Here is a 25018-nt window from a genome sequence, read left to right as displayed (position 1 = left end):
TTTGATTCTATCCCATTTATTTATTCTTGATTTTACATCTTGTGGTTTATGGGTCTTGCTAAGAAAGTAAGTTCCTAAGCTGACATGATGGAGATTTGGGCCTACATTTTCTTCAGTTAGTTGCAGGGTCTCTAGGGTTCTAGTGCCTAAGTCCTTGACCCACTTTGAGTTTTGTGTAGGATGAAAAGTAGGGGTTTAATTTTATTTTGCTACATGTGTATTTCTAGTTTTCCCAGCACCATATGTTGAAGATGGTATCTTTTCTCCAGTGTATATTTTGGCCCCATCTTCTAGTATTAGTTAACTGTATTTATGTGGGTTTTTTACTGTTTATTCTGTTCTTTACTATTGTTCTGTGAGTCTGTTTTGGTGCCAGTACCATGCTGTTTTAGTTACCATGGCTTGGTGGTGTAGTTTAAGGTCTGTGGAATGTGATGCCTCCTGCATCACTTTTCTTGCTAATGACTGCTTTGGCTATTCTGGTTCTCTAATATTTGCAAATGAATTTTATGGGTGATATTTCTAGTTCTACAAAAAGTCATTGGTATTTTTATAGGAATTGCATTGAATCTGTATAGCACTTTTGGTCACATGGTTAATTTGACAATATTAATTCTGCCTTTCAAGACATGGGAGATTTTCTATCTTTTATGGTCTTCTGTAATTTCTTTCTCCAGTGTTCTGTAGTTTTAATTGTAGAAATATTTCAAATCATTTGTTCTATATAATCCCAAGTATTTTATTGTTTTCTTAGGCTATTGTGAATGGTATAGTTTTCATAATTTCTCTTTCAGTTCACCTGCCATTGATATATAGGTATGTAATTTATTTATGGCTGTTAATTACACAATCAATTTTGATGTATTATATCTCTATTCTCATTTATTTCTGAAATGTTTTCTCCCCTGATTTTATATGTAATTCAATCCTAATCCATAGTTGTATATTTTAGCCTCCAGGCATTAAATGGTTTCTGTTTCTTATCTTATCATTAACCTGCTATTTCTTTCTTTTGGATCTCATTGGGTGCAAAAAAATTATCTCTATTTCTTGTATTTAGCTTGTACCAAAAAATATGATTTTTGGTTTCAGGGATTGAACTCAGTGGCACTTGACAACTGAACTACATCCCCAGCCCTATTTAGATACAGGTTCTCACTGAATTGCTTAGCACCTTGCCATTGCTGAGGCTGGCTTTGAACTTGCAATCCTTCTCTTTTAGCTTCCTGAACCACTGGGATTACAGGAGTGCTCCACCATGCCTGGCAGTATGAACTATTTTAAAGAATGTTCATTGTTTCATGATGAAGCAAATGAATTCATTATTGATGGATTAAATAGTCCACATATGTCTATGCAGTCTATCTGATTAATGTTATGTATTTAGTTCTGAAGAGGCTAGGCTGGCAGTGTTTCCTTTTTTGATGGGCATGGTACAGAAAGGTCTCCCAAAACCTCAGCAGTGTGAAGAGCATGGAGTGTGGTTCTCACAAGGCCTTTCATCTGCTACCACAAACTCTGTCTTCCATCTATGGCTTCCTCCAATTGTCACCTCCTCAAACCCCCACCAACACCAAACCATTTTATAGTAATCTCATTTTGTTTAAAAGCATTGACAGAGGTGTTGGGTATATGGATTAGTTATAGAGTATTTAGCATGTATGAGAACCTGGGTATAGTGCTCATCTCTTTAAAAAAACGACTTACCAAAATTATTATTGCCAATGAAGAAGCTTATCAAGGGAGATTGAGCAGGAATACTGGCTGGTGTGGGCCATTTGTGGAGGTCCTGACCTGAAAGCCCTAGAGAAACAGAGAGGTCCTGAGTGTCTCCATGCACCTATTTACTCATTTCACAAATTTAAATGAATCCTGGAGGCCAAAGTGCGAGTCAGTTATGTAGGTTAGAAGAATGTCCTGATGGAATGGAAGACTGCACCATCCAGGCTGTGCCGGTGGGGGCAGAGCAGAAGGGAGACCAGTTCTCCTTTCACCAGGATGTTTGACTTTAATATCCTATGGAGTGCTCAATATCCAGGACCTGCAACCTTGGAAGTTCAGTACCCAGGACTTCTAATTGGCAGCTAAATAAAACCAAAACTTCAACTGGTTTCCCAAGTAATTATAATTTCCTTATAGGGTGACTGATTTTTAAAAAATAAATTAATACACACAGCATCTTTTAATGTACACATTTTCAAAAGAATTGAAAAGTTTTCAGATACAATCTATTATCTGTTGTATCCTGAGGGCCTCACAAGAACTCTGAAGTTGGAAGATGGCTCCATGTTCTTTCTTCTTTTTTTTTAATTTTTAAAACTGCTTCACACTAGTATATTTAGGGATGTGTCTTCCACCCCTAAATAAAGATTTTACTTATTTCTCACATGCTTTACTCACTAGTTCATCAAATTCTTAAGGATAACTCATTGTCATCTTGATCATCCAACCATCTTCATAACAACAGTTGTTGACAAGCCCTGAATTTTCTGCAAATAGCTTTATTAACTTTAGTTACCTCCCCACAGAGGAAACTAGAGTTCACAGGCAGCTCTCATAATTTCTAAAACACAAAACACAACATGCTTTTTTCAATTTTGTCACCATTTTTAGGCAGACTAAACTAAAAAAAGCATCTGCCAAAAGCTTTTTGCACAAAATTCCATAATTGCTGATTTCACTGCCCTTTCCTGTAGTTATGCATTACTCTGTATCTGTTCAAGCAGGGATAGCAGGGCATTGGTTGAGAGCATCCAGTTAGTGTAGGCTCTCAGTCACTGGTGCCAAGGGAGCAGCACACAAGGGTGCCTATTCTGCACAGAGCTACCTGCAGCTGTCCTACAGTACCTTGCCCTACCCTGTTCTGAGGGGATTAATGGTATCAAAGGTAGGCGCTGCTGGTGGTTTGTGCATAGGAATATTCACTGACCCAAAATGTGAGCTCTTCCTATGGTTATTGATTTCACAAGAAACAAATAAAAAAATCATTACATTTTTGAGTTCTACATGCAGTCTTTTAGGGTCATGATGACACTAAGAAAATGTTTGCAATGAACAAAAATTTGACATTCTGTGTATCAAAATACATTATTAACTTTCACAAATTACTTGTTTGCCAGTTGCCAAAAGATAAGTGACTGGAACAAGATAAAAAGAATACTCAAATATCTGTACGAAGAGTGAAATGGAATTTTTAGGTAGTGGCATGCACAGTTTTAAATGTTGCATAGAAGTTACCATCCAATCATCTATTCGAGGAGCATTAAACATCTCAAACCTTAATCAACAGCCCAATAGCACTACTCTTCACCTTCAAATCATTGTAGCTGAAAAATTTATCTCATTTGTTAGACTTAAATTTCTTCTCTTACCAAGGACAATAAATATATTTTCTATGTTCATATATCAACATAACTTGAGCATCTGTAAAAGAGTACTTTATTTGATTTAATTAAATTCCAGGGTTGGAAACGAAGCTCAAATGTTAGAGTACCTCCTGCATAGCAAGATCAAGGGTAAGGGTTCAATCCTCAGCACAACAACAGCAAAAACAACAACATTGTAATCATCAACAACATAATAGATTTTAAAAAGAGAAGTAGAAAAAAAGGAAGTCTTCTTTTCAATTTATTATTTCTTAAACACCTTTTCCAACAGGAAGAAGCATTTGTTTTCTTCTAGTACATTTCTGTATTAACATCCTATAGTGCCTTTCATCTATTGTAGATATTACTACAATACACTTTTTATATATGCATATTTTATTTCACATATGCAATTATAGGTTAATAATTTTGTTTTGGTTGCATTCTGATGGAAATAGAAGAGAGCAAGTATAAAATATTATTGCTACTGCAAAAGTATTGCTTTACTTTATATAAGTTTCACTTAAAAATACTGAAGTTCTCAACTATACTTATCTATTCTTTAATTCTATTCATTTGTACTCATAAACTGAATACTTTTTTTATGCTCAAAAACTGCACAGCTACTTATTTTGTATTTGACATACTCTAGTATCTCACAGAACTCTTACACAAAAACTTTATGTGACCAGTTAATTAAAACTGAAGTGATAGGACTCAGTTTCAAGTAAAACAGTTCTTCCTCCTTTTCCATCAAGCATTTATGGAGGTAAGAAATTGTCAACTCCCCTTGTGGAAAATTAAGACAGTATTAAATACTAATCATTGAAAACACCTGATTCACATATATCCTGTGTATGTAAATACTGAATTAATTTAACCATACTAATTCATTTGGATTCTTTTTCCCTTGGGATTAAGTTACTTGGGGGAAAATAAGAAAGTATTTACTTTTAGTTTGGTCTTTTGCTCTTGTTATTCAGCCTACTTTACCTATAGTACTTTTAAGAACTGAATTTAATTTAAATGTCATCCATGTGATTAGAACTGCCATAAATATATTGTTTGTCTTACATTTCAGTTAAGGTAAGGCACCATGGATTATGATGGTTCTTTATTTTGTGTAAGAAGAAAAAAATTAAATGCTGCCAATTATAGTTGTAATGCAGCCTGAATTTTTAGTGGTATTCCAATGTCAGTGTTATTAAAATGATAGGGGAAAAAAGCATCCAAGACTCATTGAAATACATAGTTTTTAAAAGATATCTGCAAAAGTCACTATAATGCTACTAATTTAATAATTGAAATACTCTTAGTTGATAAAAGCAATAGTATTGATTCCAGTAGCTACCAATTATGGAGCTGTTCCTTGTTCTAGAAACTCTTCAAATGTTTTAAATAGATTCTCCATGAAGCATCAAATTAGGACCCTGGGAGATACTAATTTTAATCCTGTCTTTTTTAGGAAACTGAGGGAGAGTATGACTGTAGGATAACTAGTACATCACAGAGCCTAAAGTAGAACTCAAACCGAAGATGAACTAAATCTTAAGGCCATGTTCTTTCTAGGCAAGTGGGCCACTCTGCTCTGGGGATGTGGTTCTATGGTATAGCCCTTCTTTACCCATAATGCTTCAGTCCTGTGTTCCATCCCCAGAACTATGAAAATAAAGAGACAAAAGTAAGTAAAATCAATGGAACCAGGCACAGTGGAACATACCCATGATTCCAGTGAGTAAGGATGCTGAGGCTAGAGCATTGGAAGCACAAGGTCAGGGTGGGCAACTTAGTGAAACCCTGCATCAGAATTTTTTAAAAACTAAATTAATAAGTGCTTATGATATGACTCAGTAGTTGAGTACCCCAGGGTACAATCCCAAACAATATCAGAAACAAGAAATATGAAAGAAAGTGTCAATGGCATAGGCCGATCATTCATTAGTTTATTAAGTAATGACAGCTAGTAAATATTGTACCTTCTTCAGAAGAAAATAGAGGAATTATGAACTATTAAATGTTTATAATTGCATTAATAGCTGGATATTTCAAAAGGTGCCTTATGAATTCCTAACAAAGCCTCCTTACTTGCATAGAACCCCTCTATATTATGCCTGTGCCTGTGGCATTCCAGCAGTGCTGGCTTTTATAGTGAAGATGAAATACAACGTTGACCTGTGAGACAGTGATGACAACATACCGTTGATGAAGGCAGATGTAGCCAATGGTTTTGCAGAAAATTAATTTGATGCAATGCTTAGAAGAAAAATTGATTAATGCCAGTTGGTTATAACTAATGAGTAAAACATGTGAAATGTTTTTCTTGGATTTTCCAAATTTATAATCTATTTTTTGGTTAAAACCAACAGGCCTTTTAATATGAGGAAGAGGAATGTGCAATTATTCTTCTAGAACATGGTGCCAATCCAAATGTTCACAACAAGTGTGAAACTCCTCTCCACTATGCTATCTTTTATAGGAACACATCAGTAACAACAAAACTGCTTTCATTCAACGCAGATATTGAAGTCAAAACACGGTATCAACATCAATCACCATTATTTCCAAAATATTTGAAATGTTTCTTTGAAATTAACAGTGATTTATGTTAACAAATACTGATTATAAGCAGTAATTTTTCGATTAGAATAGTAACAAATGTTGGAAGGTCTCCTCATATTCCTCCTCCTTCTTTTGTAGCTCATGTGTATATTTAGGAGTTATCCCTCCATGAATTGGGTCCACATCTAGAGTTCAAGAGACTCATGTAGAAATCTGAATTTTAAGCTTCTGTGAGTAACCTGATGTGGTCCTCCTTGAGTCATAGTACCGTGTCGTGTGGTGTGCAGGGTTTGCCTCCCACATGCTGGGCACACATGTTCTTTAGTTTGCTATTGACAACTGCAGCATTCCCTCAGATCACCTACTTCTCCTGTATAAATGAGGTTATAGCTCCTATTTTATAATATATTTTGATAAAGTTTTCATGGCAATTTTTACTGATATACAAGAATATGGCCTACATAATATATTATCAATCTCTTTCAAATGGGATTAATTTTTTGAATTGAGAATTTGATATTTAAGGAATTTTCTTTCTATATCCTATAAAAATCATGTTCTCATTGGAATTTTTGAAAGGAAGATTAGGTCACTCATTGCTAGAATTGAATAAATTATTGCTAGAAGTAGTAACTCATGAATTTTGTGAGCTGTACTATGTATTACTATTCAGCTTTGTTCCTTAAAAATGCAAATGATTTAGTATCTTTCATGATGCTAAAAATAATCTGTGTAGATCAGCATGAATCTTGTTGAATCACAAAATTTCTGAATTTTGGCTAAAATTATAAATAACATTAAGTAGCAATTAACGTGGAATGCAAGTAAAAAGAATTTTGGAAAGTAGATTAGCATTATGTTACAGGATTGTCATTACAAGTGAGAATACATTTTCAATATTATTTTTTATTAGTGGTTATAGTTATACATAGTAGTTGGGTTCATCCCAACAAAATCATACATGCATGGAATTTCAGTTGAATTTATGATTTCCTCTCTTCCATTCTGTCCTACTTCTCCTCCTCCAATTCTCCTGAACTTCCTTTCACTTGTCTGTTTATTTATATTTGATTGTTTCTTTTTACTTATACATAAAGCTGCAATTCCCTGTGGTATATTTATATATGCATATAACATTAATATTAAAGAATTGCTTCTTCATTCCTTTCCCTTTCCCATTCCCGCTCTGCCTCTCAATCTCCTTTTCCTACACTGAATGATATTCCCTAAATCTTTTGATATTCTGTTCTTCCCTTCTTTTTCTTTACTTAATTCTAGCTTCCACATATGAAACATTTGACCTTTGAGTTTCTTAGTTTCACTTATTTCACTTAGATGATGTCATAATTGATTTTTATGGCTGAGTAAAACTTTATTGTATGTATTGCACCACTATTTCTCAATCCTTTCATCTAATCACAGGCACCTGGGTTGATTTCATAATTTACCTATTGTGTATTGTGCTACTGTAAACACTCATGTGATTGAATTACTATACTAGGCAAATTTTATTGTACTTGTTTACTGATGGATAGCTGGTTCTTGTTGTGGTTCCCTGCTTAGATTTTGGGGAATCTCCAAACTGTTTTCCAGAGTTGTTGTACTAGTATGTAGTGCCACCAGCAGTGTACAAGTGTGCCTTTCCCACACATTCTTACCAGTATGTATCACTGTTTGTGTTCTTGATCATTACCATTATGGCTGGAGTAAGATAAAGTTTTAGTGTAGTTTTTATTCACATTAACCTAATTGCTAGACATGTAGAAGAGTTTTTCATATATATTTTGGATATTTGTGTTTTTTTTAAGAAATTTCTGTTTAGTTCTTTTGCCCAGTTATTGAATGGGTGTTTTTTGTTTGTTTCGTTTTGTTGTTGTTTCTTTGTTTGGTGGGGTTTTTTAATATTGATATTTTTGTTGTAGCTGGGCACAATACCTTTATTTTATTTATTTTATGTGGTTCTATGGATCAACCCTAGGGCCTCACATGTGCTAGGTGAATGCTCTCCTGTTGAGCTACAACCCCAGCTTGGTGTTTTTTTGTTTTTGTTTTTTTTTTTTTTTTTTGAGTTGGTTATTTCTGTTTGTTAACCCCTGTCAGTGGATTAACTGGCATTTTTTCTCCAATTGTGTAAGAATAATATATTTTCGTATTGAGCTTTCTGACATGTAAGATAAATATCTTTCATCTTATAATAAGAGAAGACACAGGGACCAATTATTAAAAAAAAATCAATGTAGTTTACTCAGAGTCTCTCAGTTTTAAGCAGGAATGCCTGATATTGGTATCTGGGATTCTGATTCCATAAATAGAAAAGAATTAAGAGGACTTGAATAACATGGAGGAAACTTTCATGTCATTGGAAATCTCTCAGTGGACATCAGATTGCAACTTGTGTGTGACTTTTAGGTCGTAATTCCAACAAAAGGCTTTTGGGTTATGTGGCAACTCTGAAAGATAATTTTGGGTTTATTGAAACAGCCAATCATGATAAGGAAATCTTTTTCCATTACAGTGAGTTCTCTGGTGATGTCTATAGCCTGGAGCTGGGGGACATGGTGGAATACAGCTTGTCAAAAGGCAAAGGCAACAAAGTCAGTGCTGAAAAAGTAAACAAAACTCACTCAGTGAATGGCATTTCTGAAGAAGCTGATCCCACTATCTATTCTGGTAAAGTCATTCGCCCCCTCAGAAGTGTTGATCCAACACAGATTGAGTCTCAAGGAATGATTGAGATCATGGATGAGGGGGATATGAAAGGTGAGGTGTATCCATTTGGCATAGTTGGAATGGCCAATAAAGGGGATTGCCTGCAGAAAGGGGAGAGTGTCAAGTTCCTGGGCCAAAATGCACAGACTATGGCCTATAACATCACGCTCCTGTGCAGGGCCACAGTAGAGTGTGTGAAAGATCAGTTTGGCTTCATTAACTACATAGTAGGAAATAGCAAGAAGCTCTTTTTCCATGTGAAAGAAGTTCAAGATGGCATTGAGCTATAAGCAGGAGATGAAGTGGAGTTCTCAGTGATTCTTAATCAGCGTACTGGCAAGTGCAGTGCCTGTAATGTTTGGGGAGTCTGTGAGGGCCCCAAGGCTGTTGCAGCTCCTCGACCTGACCGGTTGGTCAATCTCTTGAAGAACATCACCCTGGATGATGCTAGTACTCCTCGCCTAAAGGTTCTTCTTCAGCCAAGGGGACCAGATAACTCAATGGGATTTGGTGCAGAAAGAAAGATTTGTCAAGCTGGTGCCATTGACTAACCACATCCATAAAGCACATCATTAACCCACTATGATCAAGTTGGGGGGATTCTGGTGAAGGGTTCTGAATATCTCCCTCTTCATCCCTCCCAAAATCTGGAATACTTATTCTATTGAGCTATTACACCAGTTTTAACACCTTCCTTGTGTTATGTTTAAAAAAATAAATAAATTTAAGAAACCATTTTAAAACTATGCACAGTTGCAGCTTGGAAAACTTAAGGTGGCACCTTATAGTATCAATTATAGGAGCTTTATTTGGTGCATTTAACACAACTGGTAATTGCAAAATCCACTTCGCCTGTGTAAGTGAAAAATACAGACTGTTATCTTGTTGGCCCTATGAAATTCTGCACTTGATATTTAGTATATACTCTACCTTCATTACTTCTGGCAAGATGTTCTGCCTTAGCACTCAGTTTCAATCTTTTCCTTTTCTTTCCTGTTCATTATGCTTTAATTCTGAGGACCATATGAGGGTAGGATATATTACCTTTTAAAAACTACAAAAATTTGTATAGGCAAACCATTTTCTTAAGTTGATGGCCAAATGTTAAAATGTTATTTTTCATATCATTTATAATCTTGTCACAATCCACTTAACAAAGTTTGGTTAGATTTCAGTGAAAATTGTCTTCCAGAGTATTTTTTTTTCCTGAGATGGGGAGAAAATAACTTTACTACAATTAGTATATATGGTGCAGAATTTCATACAATTAAAGTGTGCCAGCAGTGTGGTAATTTGAACATATTTAAACAAACAAAAAAGGATGAATGCACAAACTTGCTGCTACTTAGATCACTGCAGCTTCTAGGACCCAGTTTCTTTTGCTGATTTAAAACAAAATGAGAAAAAATTAATAAATAAAAAAAAGTTGTGCCTGAAATGAATCTTGTTTTTTTTTTTTTTTTTTTTTAATAAGTAGCCGCCTGGTTCCTGTGTCCTGTAGAATACAGGCACTTGACCCTTGTTGTAGCTTCTGTTCAACTTTATATCACGGGAATGCATTGGTCTGATTTCTTGGCCCTCATCTTAAATTGGCCATATTCAGGGTCCCTGGTCAGTGGACTGAAGGCTTTGTCTAAGATGACAAGGGTCAGCTCAGGGGATATGGGGGAGGGCGCTTTTATCTTCCCCATTGTCATTTGAGGTTTTGATCTCTGGGTAAAGAGGCCATTTATCTTTGTAAACAGAAAACATTTTGCTTTCTGCCGTTTTCTGTTAATGGTGAAAGAATGGAAGTGAATAAAGTTTTACTGATTTTGAGACACTAAAAAAAAACTCATTTTCTCCAACTTCTCCCATAGACTCAATTGGAATAATGCATAAAGAAGCTCATACTTTATTTACCCTTATCGTGCAGAGGGAGCATTTATTTTAATTTGCTAGAAGCATAGTAGATTCTTAATTATTTCAAAGCTGAGTCTATGTTATTTAATCAACAGCTTTAAAAGATGAAAATTTACTTTATTTCATATCTTCCTCTGGCCAATCCTCACTATCACCATAAATATGCTTCTCTCCCTAACCCTCCCTGTCACGCACACATCCGTACACTCACATGAAAACAAATAAATGTTCCTGTTCATCTGTTGAGTAGAAAGTCATTTATTTTTCTCTCATGTGAGGAAACCAGTTTCTATGACCAGTTTTCAACTATTTCTATGAAGTTCAGATATCTTCCTACTACAGTAGGGGAAACTGAGGCCTCAAAAGGGTAATTGAGTGATCCCCACTCACTTAGCTCTAAGAGCGCTAGGACTCCTAGATTTAAGTATAGGACTTCCTTAGACTGTTCTTCCTCAGAGATACCAAAAGAGAAGAGAAAGTGACTAGAGGCTGAACCCTTTGCTTACCTATTTAATTAAATACAATAGAACAACTTATAGAACAGAACTTAAAATCCTTTTTATTTATAATTTTGTTTCATCATTCAGGGCTTTTAGCTGCCTTGCAGATTTTTGTGGGGGAAGGAGTTCAATGATCATCACTTAGAAGGGCTTCCTTTTTTTAATTCTGTGAGGAAAAAAATCAAGAAAAAAAAACAGCAAGAACAAAGATATTTGGTAGTTACAGTTCATAGATTGAAGACAGCATCCTTTCCTGTCTCAAAATTGTCATATCACTTCAAGGTGCTCAGATGTAATCCACAGACAAATCAAATGCCATCTTTTTTCTTTCCCAACTATAATATGAAGATTTTGGGCATGTGATAGGGCTGAAAAATTGGTTTCTTTGTATATGCTAATTCAATCAATCAGTAACAGTTGCATAGAATATTATATTAAGAAGAATTCAAAAGGCACAGAAGTAAAGAATGCTGTCCCCAATTAGGGATATCTTCCCTGGGTGCAGGAAGGGGAATGGCCACACATCTGCTACAAATTTGAAAACCCTGAAATAGATTATGTATGAGGTTCTTTCCAGTGCTAGCCTTTTATGATTCCTACAAAACCAGAGCAAAAGTATCCAGCATTAAATTACTCCATTCAAGGCTAGATGTGTATGTTGTCATTAATCCCTCATAGTCTTATGTAAATATTTCAGAGGGTAAATGGGAGCTTCATGGTGCTGGTAGGGAGCTGGGCCTGCCCTGAATAGCCAGCCCAGAGGCTGGCAGCACAAGGCTTTTCTAACCCTCTGATGGTGGAGAGCCTGCCCTCTGAGATCTTTCCTCTCCACTTCCTCATTATTCTCATTAGTCTTCCTTACTCATACAGTGACACATTCTCTATTATAGCAGTGGTCTTTTACTTCTCAGATCATAAAACATCTAGAGTCTGAACAAAACCACATGCTCTCTTCCATGAGAAATCTACTCACAAACACATCTATATAATTTGGGCTCTCACCTGTTTTCATAAATACTTGTTGATCTCTTAATCTCCATCAGATGCTCATCTCCATCAGACGTAGGTGATTTGGAGATGTTACAATGCCTTGGGATTTTATCTGTGTTTTATTTGGGGCCGAAAGCAATTGTTTCTGTTGTGAACATTATTACCAAACACAGTAACAACAAATTTTTACTGGTATGTCAATATAGTGGTAAGGCCCAGTGCTAAGAACTTTGCCTGAGTTAATTCCCTTAATTCTGATAGCAAACTGTATGAGGAATTTTATAAGAGACAATAATACATTTTAAGCACTTTTTTTATAACAGTGCCCAAGATAGAGTGGATCCTCAATAAATGTTAGTTGTTATTACTGCTTTTATTATTGTCATTATTTTTTTGGCAGTGGCCCAGAAGTCCTAGGCACTTTCAACAAGGTTAAAACTGTGCAATGTCTTATGTACTTCATTGATGCTTATTTAGAGTGACATGTGATCAAATAAAAAAAGAATGTAGAGGATAGGGGTCCATTGGGGCCTCTAGCCATCTGTTCCAAATGCTATCTCTCTGGTTCAGATGCCCAAAACTGTCTTTCATCAGAAGATGATTGGATTCTGTGCTTATATAATAATTCATTGATAATTTGTGAGATGCATTGTTTTGCACCACTAATTCTCACTCTCTCAATCTGACCATGTGTGGAAGCATTTGGTAGGTATTTATCTATCTAGAGCCTGTTGGTGAAAGACAACAGACTATTTTGGCCTCTGCAAGATCAAAGCCTGGCCCATGGATTTCACCAGAATCCTCCAGAAGTCTGCAGGTATGTTATGCATGGCAATACAAAGAAGTTGCTCAACAGTTCACATATTTTCCATTGTTTAACACCTGTATATAATTCTGCTAGCAAAACAGGCTCAAAACTTTCTGACAAAGCCTTAAATCTTAGAGTATAAACTACTTTAATAATAATTTATGTAAAGAGCTTCAGGGCATTTTTCAGAGGATGATTATTAAAATCATCTTAATATGGAATATTATTTTGGTAGAAATAGGAACACTAAATGTATGATTTACACAGGCTTAATATAAGAAGGAAAACATTCAGAGGCCTAAAGTTTTGATTAGAAATAGAATACAAAAATATGTAACAATAATTCACTAGTATATGGAATTGGATACTATAAAGCAATTTAGTAATTTTTAATTTGGACTGGTCTTTAATGAATACAATTTCTAAAGTTAGGGTCTCAGTAGATATGCCATTCATCAAATAGATTTTTATGTGCCACCATACAAGGTACCCATGAAAGCTATATAGATGTGTAACCTAAACAAAGATTTAGGACAGCAAGGTGGAGAATGACAAGACCTCTATGGGAGCTCAGAAGGAGTCTAATTTAGAATTGTTTGGAAAATGCAAATCAGTGTTCTGTAAAATAAGGATTTGGCATAATCACACGTTCAAGAGATATATGAGTTTCAGTATTGCTGTCCATGTTGTCTTTCATCTTTTAATAACTTTTCTTCTGAATATAAAGCCTTAACTTCTGGGTGTTGATAGCATGGAAAAGATAATGAGCACAAAGAAAACAAACTCATTCATGCTCTCAAACTCCTTCTGCCGCACACCCACTATCTGTTTTCTTTCTGCTCTATTCATGCATCTTTATGTGTATCTTTTTCTTTAGGAAAAAGAAATGATATGGTAAGAACACATTGCTTGTTGCCAATGTTTACTGTAGTCATTAAATATGCTTAACAGCAACAATCCTTTCAAAAAGCTTAGTTGTATCCACGAGGCTTCAAGAGTCAGAGGTTCTGGGTGCTAGATCTTTTCCACAATCTATCAGCTGTGCAACTTTGAACAAATATCTTAGATGTTCTGACATCCAGTGACTTGTTTGCAAAATGAAGAGAAAAATAGCTAGCATTTATTGAAGAAGCATGACTCAAAGCATTTTCTGTAAGTCATCTTACAAAATCTTCCCAGGATTTCATTTCAGGTAGACAGTATATTTTTATGTTTAAAGAATATAAGTACACACAATATTGGGTTTTGTTGTGATTTGTCCAAGATTTCACACTTGGCACAGGTAGTCTGATCCCTGTACCCCCACAGTAACATGTAAATGGTGCTTTCTCAAGTTTCTTAAGGCAGGAGATTGAACCCATCATTTGTTAACTCATTTTCTATTCTAGGATCTATGATAAATTACCTATAAAATGAAAATTTCCCTTATATGAATTTCTTTTTTTAAAGTATTTTTTAGTTGTAGTTGGACACAATATCTTTATTTTATTTATTGTTACATGATGCTGAGGATCGAACCCAGCACCTCGCACGTGCTAGGCGAGGGTTCTATCACTGAGCCACAACTCCAGCCCCTTATATGAATTTCTTAACTGAAAAATTTTCAAATCCAAGTTACCTCAGAGAAAATTTTTCTTTCTCAGCATGATTTTATTTTGGGAATTATAAATTCCTTATTCCTGCATGTGCCACTCTGTGGTTCTTTGCCTAGGAACAGCTGGCTTCATGTCAAATCTTACTTTTTCTGAGCACTTTCACATGGATTGTCATGTTAGACCATGAGAAAATTTTTACAGATACTGAATTGGCAAGGACCATTCATAGAATTCACCATCTGGGAGATAGTGGCCTAATATTTGTTTACAGCTAGTAAATTATTCTGTCAGTACTTCCTAGACTCCATATAAAGTTTTCTCATTCAGGCAGATTTTCCAAGCTCAAAAATATAATGCTAGGCAGTGCTATGTACTATTTTAGATTAGGTGGTTTTAAAAGACCTCTTTGAATAACTAGTAAGGATATTTGAAAAGAACCTTAAATCTTGAGTAGAAGCCCAAAATGTAAATGTCAGAGCAAAAGAGTGTTCCTGGTAAATGAGTAGTGAGTGCAGAGTTCTCCAAGCTTAGGAAAATTTATGTGGGAAAAAGAAAAGAAAGGAAAAAAGGCAATGAGACCATAGCAGAACAAGTCAGAAAAACAGTGAAAGACTTTGAGTAGAGGAGAACTGAGGGTTAGATAATAGAATAATTGAATGGCCACAATAATAAATTTGGAAATTATCCCAGTTTCTAGGGGAAGGCAATGGGGAATCTAAATAGAGAAAGGGAAGATCTGATTTACAGAAAAAGACTACTATGAAAGGAGATCAGACTGCAGGGCAACAAAGTAGAAGCAGAAAGGCACTTTGGTAGTTACTAGGCCACATCAATTACAGAGAATGGAGGCTGCAAGGGGGTAGTGTTGAAGACAGCAGTAACTTGTCTTCATCCTGTACAAACATTTCCTTTTTGTCTCAGAAAAACACTTTCCCATCTGCTCTCACAACTGTCCTAATTCTCCAACTCTGGATTCCATCTCTTCCTCCTCATTTGCATTTTTTTTAATATTTATTTTTTAGTTCTCGGCGGACACAACATCTTTGTTTGTATGTGGTGCTGAGGATCGAACCCCGGCCGCACGCATGCCAGGCGAGCACACTAACGCTTGAGCCACATCCCCAGCCCCCTCATTTGCATTTAATGTTAGTATTTTCTCCTTCTGAATCCAAACCACCTTCCTCTCATCAGGAGGATCAGGATCAGGATAGGCAGGCATAGAATATACCTGCTCTGGGGCTGGGGATGTGGCTCAAGCGTTAGTGTGCTCGCCTGGCATGCGTGTGGCCCAGGTTCGATCCTCAGCACCACATAAAAACGGGGATGTTGTGCCTGCCGAGAACTAAAAAATAAATATTAAAAAATTCTCTCTCTCTCTCTCTCTACCTCTCTTTCTCTTAAAAAAAAAGAATATACCTGCTCTTTCTGATAATACCAGGTGCTGAGGGCCATTACCAAGTAGGTACGATGCATCAAAATCTCCTTGCCAGCGTATCCCATGCTGCTTAGGACATTCGATGGGACATTGCATGTATGCTTTAGTAAGATGACCCTGCTCAAGGTGATCGAGGGTGGATCCAGGTTTGAGGAAGTATCCTGCAGGTTTGAGGAAGTATCCCAGTTCTTGGGTTTAGGGTGTTCCCGGTTTAAGGCGTTTCCCGGTTTAAGAATATGGGTTTTAGGGAAGTTGAGGTTGAAGATTATGGCTGCTGGGATTAGGGTGTTCCTGCTGCTTGTTGAGTTCTCGTGAGATTAGAACGGGATTTGGAAAAAGCCTCGTGGAGTAGGATTTGGGGACGGACATATTGGGAATTGCCCCTGAACGCGTGTGGAAGCTGGTGTGAGATCTGGAATAAATAATTGCTGTTTGAACCTACAAAGCTGTGGTGCCTCCTGATTCTGGTGCCCTCCAAGACATCGGCAACCAGGTAATGTGTGGACCCCAGCTGACCCTCTGAATCTAAGCTCCAGTTCTGACCCACTACTCGAAGCTCTGGCTTCCCTGCTTGAAGGGTTAACATACAGACAGAACCCAAAAGGGGCAGATGTGCACACAACCACAGGCATTTTTCACATGTTTGGCTATAACCAGAAAACAACTATAATTGCAGAAAAGTTTAGACATCTTCCCTTTATCAACTATCTCAAACATCATCACTGTATCTCTACTTATTTTGCGTTTTTTTTTCACAAGAGCTTATCTACCTGAGTTGTATTTAAATACAAAACTGTGCTCTTGAGGATTTCCAGTGACCTTAGAATGTTGCATTACCTTGGGTTCAGTCTGGGCATGAAACTTTCTATTTTGACTCTAGCTAGCATTTAGTTTGGTGTCCTATATATTTCACTATCTACCCTTTTGCTTTTGTATGAAGAACAGAAGATATTTTGTATGTCAACAGCTTACTATTTATGGAAAGGAACCTGACAGCTATGATTAATGAAGTAAAGTCTCCATGTTCCAGGGATGGCAGTAATGACTTGCATTTTCCAGTTGTGAAAAGTTTCCTCCTGTAGGCAGTTAAAGAAATGTGTTTCCTGAATGTCTTCTCTGGCTTTGATCTTTGCCCAACTCTCATCCCAAGACCAAGCAACAGAAATACTCCACCTTTGCTGGCAGCTATACTGGGTCAACCATGGATTCTTTCCATCAAATTCTACTACAGATTAAATTATAAAGTGCATAAAACCTAGTGGGTTTGCTTTGCTCTGAATTTTACTTTTACTTACCTATCAAATGTCAGTCCTGCTCCAGTTTCCTCATCTCCTTGCCTCCAACAAGATCTTTCTCTCTTGTTCTCTCTTCTCTTTGCAGTATGGTTTCACTTTTAGAAGTGTGGGAAATACAGGCAGAACCCAATTCACACTGCTCTTCTACAATTTATTAGGTGGGATATGCAATCAAACTGTGTAACCTCTCAGTCTCAGTTCCACTCCCACAGCAGTAAATATGACACATAATGTGCAAGGTTCTTATGAGGATTGGATAAGCCCGCGTGGGGCAAGGGCTGACAATAATATGGAGCAGAAATATCACTATTTTCATACTATGTAGCAGTATGTAGCTCATCAAGAGAATTCTCTTTTAAGAAGAGATATTTTGTGTGTTCTTAAGTTGAAATGAGAAATATCATATTTTGAATTTAGATATTCCATGTATTTCCTATGAATCAGTCAGTCTTCACCTCCCCATTCTCAGCTGGTTCCTCAGAAGCCAAAGATGTGTTCATTCCCATTCACACAGAGTAGTTCCTACATACATGTTTACTCCCCAAACATGTTCTCCCTATTTGGAGCAAGACAGGGAATGCTACATCAGGCAATAACAGTAAGAAAATTTGCTCTTTCTCCATTTCCAAATGTTAACCATTGTTTCACAGGGTGAGACACATAGAAGAAACTAGGAATTTCTGCATATAGACTGCAACAATAGAAAACTCCCCAAACCTAGCAAAAACCTATGAGTTAAAGAGAATAAGGATATTAATATCTAATATTTATTGAGCAAAAGCCAATTATTAGATCCAAATACAAAAATGTCCAGTTTTATTTTCTCCCATAAAATGAAAGGCCAGACCTCAATTGTGGTGACCGTCTTTAAGTGATCTCATTATGGAGAGCATTAGGGTGACATGAAACTCTTTATGTAATTTCTGTTATGAGATTTGTTGCCCCTAGCTGCCTGGTAGAAATCTGTAGTTCACAGCAAGAGATTTCCAGAGATGATTGGGCTGATCCAAGTCCTATTTCAGGACTGATATAAATGGTGGTATTCACTAAGAGTACCTTGAGACATCTGCCTGTATTCATGCAGATTTCTTAAAAGAAAAGTCACCTTGGCAATTCTTGAATGTACCTCCTCCTCTACCTGGGCTGCAAAGGAAGAGGGCTTGGCTAATTTGAATGAGGACTTAGGATAAGGCATATTGTCTTTTTAACATGCCCAGAAAAGATTTGAATCTGTACCCTCTTTAACACAAAAACAGACAATCTGACCCAATGAATGGTAGTATGTGCATATAACTAGCTATAAATATAAGAAACTAATAAGTATATTTCATTTCTAAACTAATGGCATCTTAGTCACTTAAAAACTTCAAAAACAGAACAATTTTTAACTATTTGGCTCAAGTAAAAATTTATTCAGGCATAAAAATTGGCAAGGGTTATACTAATGTTAAATACTTATCCCATAATCACATTTTCCATAAACCCCCCAATTTCCAAGAGTTTAACAAAAAAAAAAAAAGAATTGTGGAGAAAAATCTGAACATACAGTCCATAAAAACAGCATAATATTAACAGGATGTCAGGGTTTACAGATTTTCCCATTTCCTCTGTAAAAATCTTACCATTACCAAAACATGGAACTACCACTTTTGCCTTTAAATAACTGTTTAAAAACCTACTTTTCCAAAGAATTATTCATTCATCAGACACTGAACATCTACTATGTACAGTTGCTCAACTATGTACAGGTGGACCTTGTTCCTTCTGATCCTTCCTATAACACACCTGCATGATCATGTGTCATGCAGAAGATAAAACAAGAACAATAAAATATACTATTTAATATGTGTCAGGTATACTTTCTAAGCATGTTACATATATTAAACACAGGTAGGCCATAGCAATCCTTTTCAAGTGTTGCTTATAAGCTGCTCAACCTGTCTAGAATATCAACTCTTCCTTATTGCTCTTCCTGATCTGCTTCCCTGCCACAATTGCATCTCTCACTACTAGCCTCTCCTAATCTGGTCCATTCTGCCCTATGATGGAACCATAATTCCGGAAGGACCCAAACATCTTTCAACTAGGAGTTCAGGAGTACATAAAAAAAAGGATTTCTGTCAGTAATTCCAGGAGCTAAATAAAACAAACTTTGAATTAAACTGAGAAAGAAATAAGAAAAAAATTAGCAAGTGACTCAAGTTTCCAGGATTGAGCCAACCAACTTGAGAGGGAAACTGAAAATTTTAACATTATGTTAACCTCTGACAGGCTGAAATAGCAATAAGACCATATTTGTAATTACATACCTAGCTACAGTTTTGGCCCTGATACCTAACCTGAGAACATCAGAGTTAGAAATTACCTCAACAAATGGAGAAGCTGAGGCCTAAAGTGATAGAAAAACTTATGCCAGTTCTTACAAATCCCTACTACAAAGAATAGGTCAAATGATATTGACCAAATTATGTTGTTTTATTGATTGCATGTACAAATACAGTATACATAACAAATCCCACCATTATATACTACTATAATATACCAATAACAAATATGGAGAAAAAAGGATTAGGCCAGGTGCAGTGGTACATACTTGTAATCTAAGCATCTTGGGGGGCTGAGCCAGGATTATTGCAAGTTTGAGTCCAGTCTGAGTCAAGTAGCCAGACCCTGTCTCAAAATAAAACGTTAAAAGGGGTTCTGCTGGGATGTAGCTCAGTGGTAGAGTGTACCTGGGTTTGATCGCTAATATCACAGGAGAGGGATGGGGGGCAGGGAAAATGTGTCACAGAATCAACAAACCCAGACAGAGGACCAGGTGGACCTTGTTCCTTCTGATCCTTCCTATAACACAACTGCCCTGTCATGTGATTACACAAGAACAATAATAGTATGGACATAATAAATCTTCCCATTCACAAACACATGGACATTAATTCCCTAATTTATGAAGCACTCCTTTTCTTCTCAGAGACTGCTTTCATGTGTTGGAAAGTTCAAATTATAATAAATTGTTTACATTTTTATTACAAATTTATAACTGACAAAAATATGAAAAGTTTTCATATTTATGGGGTATTGTGAAATGTTTTAATACATACATGTGTTATATAATATTTAAATACATTGAAATGTTTTGATACATATGTTATATAATATTTAAATAAATGTAATATAATTATCTCCTCCAACATTTGTCATTTCTTTATGGTGAAAAAAATCAAAATCCTCTCTTATACCTTTTTGAAACTCATAGTACATTTTTGTTCTCTTCAGTTGCCCTACTCTGCATTTGCATACCAGAAGTATTTACTCCTGTATAACTCTAACTTGGTACCCATTGATCAACTTTTCCCCAAGCTCCTTCCCCATAATTCTCCCCAGAGTCCAGTAACCACCACTCCTCTATCAACTTGTATATGCAAGGCAAGCACTCTACCAACTGAGCTATACCCCCAGACCCCAAAACAACCAATCCAAGGTCCAAAAACATTTCTCCTGTTTTCTTTAGAAGTTTCATAGTTTCCATTCTTACATTTAAGTCTTTAATTCATTTTAAGTTGACTTTTGTACCTTTTGACCGATGGGGGTCTAGTTTCATCCTTCTGCATGTGGATATCCAATATTCACAGCACCATTTGTTAAAAAGTCCATCCTATCTCCAGGAGGTAAGATGTTTTCTGCACCATTTTCTAAAATGATTTGACTATTGATATGTAGGTTTATGTCTAGGCTTTCTGTCCTAAGTGCTCTAAGTGTCTGTTTTTATGCCAATAACGTGTTGCCGACATTACTAAGCTTTTTAGTACATTTTTAATTGAGTAATACACTGCCTCCTGCACTGTTCTTTTTGCTCAAGATGGCTTTCAAGTTTCAGGTTTTGCTGTGGTTCCACACAAATTTTAGGATTTTTTTCCAAGTTCTGTAAAGAATGTCATTGATGCTTTATTATAGGGATTGTACTCAATCTGTGGATTTTTGGGGGGTAGTATGGACATAATAAATCTTCCCATTCACAAACATGGGGTATCTTTCCATTTACTTGTGTCCTCTTCAATCTCTTTAATTTTGTTGAGGTTGTTGGTGTTTTTATAGTTTGAGATGAAATCACTCTTCACTTAATCTTTCATCATTCATGGACTCACAGCCCCTATCCCTCCCTTTTCCAGACTAAGTTAATCAAGTATCCAGTAGCTCCTTTGGCCAGGCTCAATATCCCTAGTTCCTCCAACTTTTCCTCATATAACATAAACAATAACCCAGATCTGTAAGCTTTTTGCCAGGAAGAAAGGATTTGTTGTAGTTAAAAGCACAGCCTTTGCCAATAGATAAACCCCTAGGTGGAATTTTAGTTCTGCACTCGCATCCATGCCCAAGGAATGTTTATTTGATCTGACCATATTTTGGGTTCCTTTTACATAAATTGATAAAGATGATACCGACTTCCTGAGGTTCTTGGGGTAAATAAATGTACTAATACAGGTAAAATGCTAAGTGCCATGTTTACCCCTTTGTAGGCATTCAACATATATATATTTGAATGGAGGAATGAATGAAACCCTAGTTGGGTACTTTGTCTAAACTCAGCACTGAGATATTTTGTAGAATAAGAAGCAAACCTGGAGAAGACCCTGCTGGGAAGATGGGCATAGGAGGAAGGCACGTAAAAGATGCAAATGAGATCTTAGGGCTATCATGGTTGATGAATTTTATACAAAGTTCACCTCAGCTCTTTCTGTTCCAAGGGTACCAACCACCCAGAAAGCAGTGTGCTTCATATATGGCATTCTGTTCAGTACAGGAGTGGAACAAAAAGTCTTGAATGCATGTCCTTTCCTACTACTCTGGACATTCTCATAAAGATCCAACCAAATGCAAATTTGAAAGCTCAAATACTGTTATTTTGGGAATGGGAGAAAAGGTACTTTATATTCTTTCTCCTTCCTCTACAAAAATAGCTGAACAAACTTTCCTAACTCATTCCCCAAACCTTCATGTTTGGGCTGAGCTCAGTCCTGCAAGGTTTTACCCTCAAGAGAAAGGCCTGAGAAAGTCATTAAAGGCAAGTGAGAACCCTGGAAAGACGCAGGGAAAATGGAAATTCAATTGGATTTTTCTCCCAGGTGATCCATCCTTCAATAACAGGAAGATGAAACCAAGTAAACTGCCTCAAGGATAACATCTCCTAAATCATTATGAAATTAAATATAGCTTGAAGTGGGTATTTGGATATAGTCTGCCTTGCCTAGAATTCAGGCTCCTCTCTTTATTATCTAGATTGTGGAAAAGTGACTGAAATTACTTAGGCCTCAGTTTTCTCCACTATAAAAAAACAGATAATGGTCCTTATAAGATTTTGAAGAGAACTAAAGCAAAGAATTCAGTTTGTTCTGTTTCTAGTATGTACCTTAGAACTATCTCATTAGGTGTAAAACAAGAAACCTTTGTCCTATTAACATATTGTAATCAAATCATTGATACTGAGTCTATACCCTTTCCCCACTCCTTAATCTTATTCCTATGTCCCTTCTGGTTCTTGGTGGGAAGAAAAAATACTATACCAATATATTATCCACCACTTCTCAGAAAAAGCTTATCAAAGAGGAAGGAGCACATGCATTAGGGTTGGAGTATAATATAAAAGGAAAGGCACAGCAACCAGGATGTTGCTAAGCATTATGCAATTCCTACAGTGTTCTCCTATAATGAGAAATTATCTAGCCAAAAATATCAATAGTGCCAAAGCTGAGATTCACTGGTCAGAATACACAGGACATAAGGGAGTGGTGGAACAAGAGGGAGATGATAATAAAAGGATCTTGAATATCAAGCTAAGATTTCTTCTGAAAGATAATGCATTATAGGATTACAGGATTGCATTATAAGGTTTGAGATATGAAGAAAATAGAATTTGGGGACAATTTGTATTACAAAGCTTTGTCTAATATATTGGAACATAGAGAGTTCTAGGCATCCTCATGCAAGTGTACATCTTTTATATCATCTTGTGGATATAATGCCCCAACATCTGCTTGAGAAGTGAAAGAATCTATCAACAGGTTAATTTTATCTCATTGGCATGAAAAAAGAAAAATCGTGATTTCTGATCCTTCCATTGATTGGGGCTTCCTCTAAATTTTTGCAAGACAATTAAAGGGGATAGAGAGAGTCAATTTAGTCTAACTAATAGTTATGCATGATGTAGACAAAACATCTGGTTGACTGGCACTTTCATTTTCTACTTGGTTGTTTTGAAGTGGAGGGAATATAATCATTGTTGATGCTTACCAGTCATCATTGTAAACCCAGCTGATCACAGGGTAGGTTCAACTCATCCTAAAATAAAGAATCAGAGGTACCCATCTTCAACCTGAAAGACCATTGCTTACCAAAAAAAAAGAGAGCTCTAGAGTTCAATTGAAGATCACAAGTATAAGTCATTTCATTGTGATTGTTCATATTCAAACACACTTTTGAAGTTGCCTAACGTGTCTGGGAATTTGTGTAATCCATAAGAGCATTGGGCAAGGCTATGTTTTCTATACCAGGGCTATTGAGGTCTGGAGGAAGTCTCTCTTTTCTCCTCACACTCAAATTGCTATCTGCTTACAAAACCAGAAACAACCAAGAGAATGAATCCACCCAGAATGGTAGCATTGTGTATTTGTTTTAAATTCGTCTGCCAAAGAACACACCTTATTCTAATTTATCTGAAGGAATGACACAGGCCAGCAACAACCTCCGTACTTTTTTCTAACTTGCAAATACTGCACACCTTTCTAAACCCAGCTCATCTTCCTTCTCTTGAACTACTCTTCATGGTAATATCATACATGGAATCATTAGCAAAGACTCCTTGGATCACTGTGTCAAGCAGAAGTTGGGAGTCTTATCAGGGCTCAGTGAGAAAGAATTCTATGATCAACTAGCACTGCCTTCCATGGTCATTAGATGATGATGAGGAGGAGACACTATGTGAACCAAGTATTTGCTTTCTTCATCCTTTCCTGACATTTATTGACAGTGTCATTAAGTTTTATCACCAGTGCTAGACACTGCTCTGGAAATAGGAAATAATAGATATTACCCTGGCTCTCCTTGAGCTTAAAGAGTAGGAAAGGGATCATTAAGAAAATAATCATATATATGAATAATAACCTCTAATGTATTCAGGACAGCCTCAATTGTTTGTTGCTTCATCCATGAAAAGCTGGTGTGTACTTATTTGAATCCAGATAGCCTGTGGCGTGCTTTGACCAATACGACATTCTATTTGACCAATAGAATGTCGTAGGGGTGACACTGTGTTAGCTATGAACCTGAGCTTTAAAAAGCCTGAAAGGCCACTTTTGCTCTGTCCATGCTTGTCAGCAAAGTGTGAAGATTGTTGAAATCTTGGACTAGACCGCTGAGTGAAGAGCCCACACACTGAGATCCAAGAAAGGCAGAGGTCTTGTTGGACCTGACAAAGCCATCCAGGCTCCCAAACTGCTGCTTTATGAATGACCTGTCTTCACAATGTGGAGCAGAAAACTCACCCAGGTGATTCACATCAAATCAAAGAACTGTCAGAAACATAAATTGTCATTTTCTAATCCACAGAATGTGAGGTTCATTTGGATGCAACAGACCTCCACCACATTTCCCTTTCTACTACATTAATACATTAAAATACATTCTATTTTTTGAAATTTTTTTAGTTGTTGATAGATCTTTATTTTATTCATTTATTTATATGTGGTGCTGAGAATCGAACACAGTGCCTCACACCTGTGAGGCAAGCGCTCTACCTCTGAGACCCACTACCCTGTTTTATTTTCTTTATGGCTTTTATCATTACCTAAAATCACTGTTTTTATT

The 25018-nt window shown here is 36.4% G+C and overlaps 1 pseudogene; it reads left to right on the top strand.

The window, feature by feature from the left end:
- LOC144251817 (cold shock domain-containing protein E1 pseudogene) overlaps positions 1-9386 on the top strand; it is a 45906-nt pseudogene extending 36520 nt beyond the window's left edge.
- Positions 9387-25018: the final 15632 nt, after the last annotated feature.

Source organism: Urocitellus parryii, unplaced genomic scaffold, assembly GCF_045843805.1.
Source record: "Urocitellus parryii isolate mUroPar1 unplaced genomic scaffold, mUroPar1.hap1 Scaffold_232, whole genome shotgun sequence".
Lineage (NCBI taxonomy): Eukaryota > Metazoa > Chordata > Mammalia > Rodentia > Sciuridae > Urocitellus > Urocitellus parryii.
The sequence above is the reverse complement of the archived record's forward strand: the minus strand, read 5'-3'. Positions and strand labels throughout refer to the sequence as shown.